Consider the following 5,546-nt stretch of genomic DNA (forward strand, 5'->3'; position numbering starts at 1 on the left):
GCAACCTTGGTAAAAGGAAATCTTGGTTGTTGCCAAGAGCACACTGTTTATCGCCTTATTGATGACCTCCACAAAGTGATCACGCATTTGTTTTGACAGCATCTCAACAACCTGGTCTATTGTGCCACCAGACTCCGACATGATAAAATAGTACAACATCCACAGGAAAACCATCAATTTGGATAAAAAAAAAAAAATCAAAACCTTAGTAGCACCAGATACAACTAGTAGGAAAACAGAGAACACCAAGCTCGCACTCCCTTTAAGCACTAAAATGCCACTAGAAAGCACTTACTTTGAGATTGGAACTTCAGCGTGTAAGGATGCGTCGGCGAGCTTGACAACGCCGTCGATGGGCCAAAATTTAAAGGGGATGATAAGGAAATGTCAGAAGTTGTTGGCGAACTCAGTAAGGTTCTACTGTGCGGCAAGGCTATTAACGTGCTCCCATACAATCTCATAGAGACTGACGAAGTAGCGATCGATGAGGCCGGGAACTGTTGATAGTGATATGAAGACTCAACCATGAAGAAGAGAGAAATAGGGACTCAATCCATGATGAAGTAACCAATAGGGACACAAACCATGATGTTTCAGCCAATGGTGTGTGAAAGTGAAATTTGGGTGAATGGTCAGACATCTCTAGTGATTAACAATGCAAGTTTGGATGCTATTTGTAGGCTAGTCCAATAGAAATAAGGTGTTAGATGAAAAGTGATGTCTATTCTCATGTACGAGAAAAGCTATCTTATGGGTTACTTTATGTTTGCTTTATGTTTTACATGGAACTGTGTGTAAGTTCCTAATCTATTTAAGCTGTAGACTTTTGTTTGAATAAAATCAAGTCAGAGAGTTCCATTTTGACTTCAATACAATCTGCTCTCTCTTTTCATTATCTCTCTTCTTCTCACTTGCACACTCTGCTAGTAAATCAACAGGAACATCGTTATCGTCCATCCACTACTTGAATATGATCCTCTTAGTGTAATTGCTCTTCTGGACATGAGATTTCAAGGACATCACCGCGTCCTTACTCTCGACGTTGATCTTGTAGGAAAAAAAGATCCTACCAGTGAGGAACTCGAAGATCATCTAGAAAAAGAGTCTAATGGTTACAATCGTCTTCATGTGGGCAAGGATTTTGGAGGTGAAGGAGCTATAAGAGAATTTCGACGATGGCTAGCAATGAAAGAGTGGCGAGTAGCAGTGGAGATGATAGAACCGGCAAGGAGACGGAAAGGGATGAAGATAGAGCCGAAGCACTCGAAGGCGAGGGTGAAAAGACAGAAGGAGGCCAGCCAGTGGATGAAACGGGGGAAACCGGAAAAGGATGGTGCACGGTGACGCATAGTTACCAGATTCGCTAAGTTCCCCACCGATCTTCGATCTAGATCGCTAGTACCCAATCGGAGTTCATTTTCATTCTGGATCGATTGGGTACGCGATCTGAGTCGATGAGAGAGGCGTATCAAAATTAATTAACTGTAGATTTTATAAAAATCTATCTAACTAGGTATAGATAATGCTACAATTTAGTAGGTTTTAAAAGTTGCTATAGATAAAATTGCTATCTATTTTAAAATCTAGCGTAAGTTTTTAAATTATTATATAATATAAAATTTTATTATATAAAATTATAATCTATACATTCTTTAACATTGCAATAAAATTAGTTCTTTAAAGTTTGCATAATTCATTTTATAACTTTAATTATAATGTTCTTTTCTTATTAAGCGTTATTCTTATGCACTTTTGGATCTATTTACTAATCTAAGAACAACTTTTTCTTTCCAATTAAAATTAAAGCCTTATAATTTTGTATGTATTTTATATAACCGACTCGGATGTAATTTTCAATCGTATCTTGAATCGAATTAATCGTACCAACTAAGCCTACCCCCCACCGTATCGAATACACTACAAGCATCGTTTCTTGTATCCGTACCCGTCTAGCGACTTGGATCGTACCACGTTTCTGGTAACTATGCGGTGACGGAGGATAACCGAACAAAGCTCGGAAAGGGAGAGAGTGAAGGCACGGAAAAGAGCTGATGACGCCGCGAGGAACATCGGCACGATGCCTTGCTGGAGAGGCTCAACCCATAAGTCGACTACGACGAGCTAAGCCTCCCGAAGAGGGATGGAACATAGCAACACCCATTGGAAAGGACGGATGAAGTGGGTAACCCTAATGACATGGTGAGGCCATGTTAGATCGCCGTTAACAGCGTTGGCAACAGTGATCTAATTGAAAGGAATTCATAAGTTCAGTGACCAAAATAAATTTTTTTTTAATTTACTGATCAAAATAGGTATTCATTGATAGTTTTGTGCCCAAATATGTAATTTACCCTAAATTTAATAATCATTTAACACAACAGAAATTGATTTTGTATACATCCATACCCTAATTGAATCAGCATAAATACCCACAAAAACAATTGTTTGAATTTTGTATCAAAAAAGGTGAAGTCAAAGATCATTGCCAATGGAGTTAGATTGTTTCAAGATGGGAACATATTCAGGATAATATAAATAAGTTCCAAATTAAATAGTACCTAAATTGAGAGACCACAAGCACCAGCTGTAAGATGCAACAATAATTGAGATAACATTAGAAAACAGAACACCAGAAAAATATTTTGCCGCCTCCAGAAGTTCCACCCTCACATTTATCCCCTATAAAAATAATAGCAGCTAAGAAATTGACAAATCCGACAAAAAACCAACTTTTGCACCTCAAATGTGGGAACTAAACCTCATTTTAATAACCATCACATATACAAACTAAAATAGTTAATTATAAAGGTATGAAAACATATTTCCAATAAACCGCAAGCCACTCACTAACTCACAAGAGAGAAACAAACGAATTAACAAATCAAAATAGAAAAACATAAAAACATAAACGCAATGCGAGGCTTCAGAATCACACCAACAACATAATAGATCAATTAAAAACTCAAGAAGCAAAATTTACAAATATATATATATATAAACACACATATCATTTCTTCATAATTTACACAAATCTCAACAACCAAGAAATTGGAATTCATTTATTAACCAAGATGTATTTACATAATAACTAAACAAATAAATAAATAGAAAGAAAAAAAAAACCACAGAAATCTCTCCCACTTAGGCACATGATCGACAAACAAATCAAACACAAGAGAAATCATCTAAAAGAGAAAGAAGAACAGAACATGATAAATTAACACAATAGTAATAAAGGCCAAAATATTATATGATAAAATAATATAAAAAAATATAAATTCTCCCAAACTAGAAATTAAAGCATCCAAGATTTACCCAATGAAATTGATGACAACAATGCACTTACCAAATCGTGAAACAGTTGTACCATGTTTGGAGACCAACAAGATGAATCAAAATGTTAAAAAAATACCATAAAACAAGAATAATTTTTAGAATATCTCAAACAATGGATCAAAAACACAACGAAACAACAATGGCAACAAACAACTATCAGAAGTATTCCAAATGAGTGATTGTGGAGAAGGAGACTAAGAAAGATACTGATGGTTAATAGAGCCGATGATCAAGAATAAGATTCTTAAGTTCCTTTTTCTTCCCAAAGTTCCTCACAACATCCGTCCTCAAATTCACACGAAACCCTCCCTAATTTCCACTAAAATCACATCGTTGTTTTCAAGAAACGAAGTAGATTTAATAGAAAGAAGAGATTGGTGCTAGGGTTTACCAAACGACATCCAGCCGCCGTCATACTCGCAAGGTTGCCAGATTCGTGGGCATGGAGATACAGAATTAGCGAGGGTTTTGGGGGAGTGGGGTATTCGGGCTTGGAAGAATGATAGGGTGTTTTGAGCAATGTTATCAAAACCGGCCCGGACATCGACCCGGTCTGCAGCTCGGGTCTTAGGGTCAACCTGGTTCAACCACGGGTCATTCGGGATCGATCACGGGTTAATAAAATTATTTTTTAAATATTATTTTTAAAAATTATAAATTAGTTTTTAATTCTATAATAATATATAACATTTATTTATTATTTTTTTATCAAATAAATAATTTGAAGGGACAAAAATAAATTAGTAAAAAAATACAATGACAAGATAAAAGTTAAAACCGATACATAATAAAATTTCAAAATTCAAGCTCTACATGACATAACAGACTCAACCTAATATCAAACTCATTCAAATATTCCATACATAACAAAACACAACACAATATCATATGAATCCATAGTGAAATTTCAAATTTAATCAAACCAACTCAATCCAATACATAACAAAAGTTACAAAAATTAAAGGATGAAAATGTCATTTTATAAACAAGCATTAACCAGCCCGGGTCATTGAAACCCGGCCGGGTCACCGGGTTTGGCCGGGTCACACCGGGTCATACCGAGTCACACAGGGTTGATTACATGTCCGGTCTAATTAGAGACCCAGACCGGTTTAGTCACCGGGTCACCGAGTCGACCGGTCGAACCGCCGGGCCGGTCCGGGTTTGATAACACTGGTTTTGAGAGTTACTCTTCTTTTGCCTTTATATTAATTAATTTATTTGTTATACATTTTCAAATGAAAATCTATATGGAACTTATTTGATTGGCCAAGAAAAAAGAACAAAACCATAGTATATATCATTCGATATAATAAATAAATATAATAAAAGGAGAATTTTTTTTTTTTTCATTTTTTTTCAATTGTTCAACATTTAGAATTGATGATTGAAAAGCAAGTAAAATTCCAATCTTCTTCTTTGATGGTGTTGTAGGGAATGATCCATAGTGTCGTTATATAGAGTGATGGAAAACCACCAAATATTCTCGTTATGGATTTTTATTTTTATTTTTATTTTTATTTTTTTGTGATTTAGTTGAAGAAAGCTAACGGCCACAAAGAATGCATCTCTTTTCTGATGGAATAAGTTTATTTAAAATTTAATATTAGTTTCAAGTTTTAATATATAAGATATTCTTTTATTCAAGTTAAAAACTTGTTTTTTTAAGTTTCTATTTATTTTATAAATTTATCATTTATTACATTGTTATAAATACTAATGTTTTCATAAGAAATATGTATATATCAATAGCATATTAGACAATTTTTAGCTATTAAAATTTTTTGGTTTATGAGTTTTTAATTTTATAAAAAAAGTGGGATTTGAAAAAAAAAAAAGGGAAAAATTAATTGATGTGGGGAACTCATCTGGAGGTAAAGGAATCAATATATTTGAATTATAGCTTAAAATATATCAGAAAACCAAATTAAAGAATTATTATTCATAAAATTGGAAAAAAAAATTATTACAATTAGGCAATGTCTTATAATAAAAATAGAGCCAGGTTTATGGTGACTTATTAAACCAAGTATGAAAACTCCTTTGAGCTGCAATGCATTGGAATTGTACTTGATATGTAATATTATATGTGTTACAAGATACTTATTAAACATTATATTCAATTTCCATTTTGGAAAATTTGTTTTTAGGGATGTCAATGATTCCCCACCTTGTCGAGTTCGGGTTGGGGATTTTTTTTTGCTGCTAGG

At 34.1% G+C, this 5,546-nt stretch overlaps 1 long non-coding RNA gene across 1 annotated transcript; it reads right to left on the reverse strand.

Moving 5' to 3' along the window:
* Positions 1-1,752: 1,752 nt before the first annotated feature.
* On the reverse strand, positions 1,753-3,815 carry LOC120274003. The gene is made up of 3 exons (XR_005540672.1): positions 3,728-3,815; positions 2,559-2,679; positions 1,753-2,188 (listed from the first exon to the last, which is right to left on the reverse strand). It is a non-coding gene; the product is annotated as an uncharacterized LOC120274003 (long non-coding RNA).
* Positions 3,816-5,546: the final 1,731 nt, after the last annotated feature.

The sequence above is a fragment of the Dioscorea cayenensis genome, chromosome 12 (genome assembly GCF_009730915.1).
Source record: "Dioscorea cayenensis subsp. rotundata cultivar TDr96_F1 chromosome 12, TDr96_F1_v2_PseudoChromosome.rev07_lg8_w22 25.fasta, whole genome shotgun sequence".
NCBI lineage: Eukaryota > Viridiplantae > Streptophyta > Magnoliopsida > Dioscoreales > Dioscoreaceae > Dioscorea > Dioscorea cayenensis.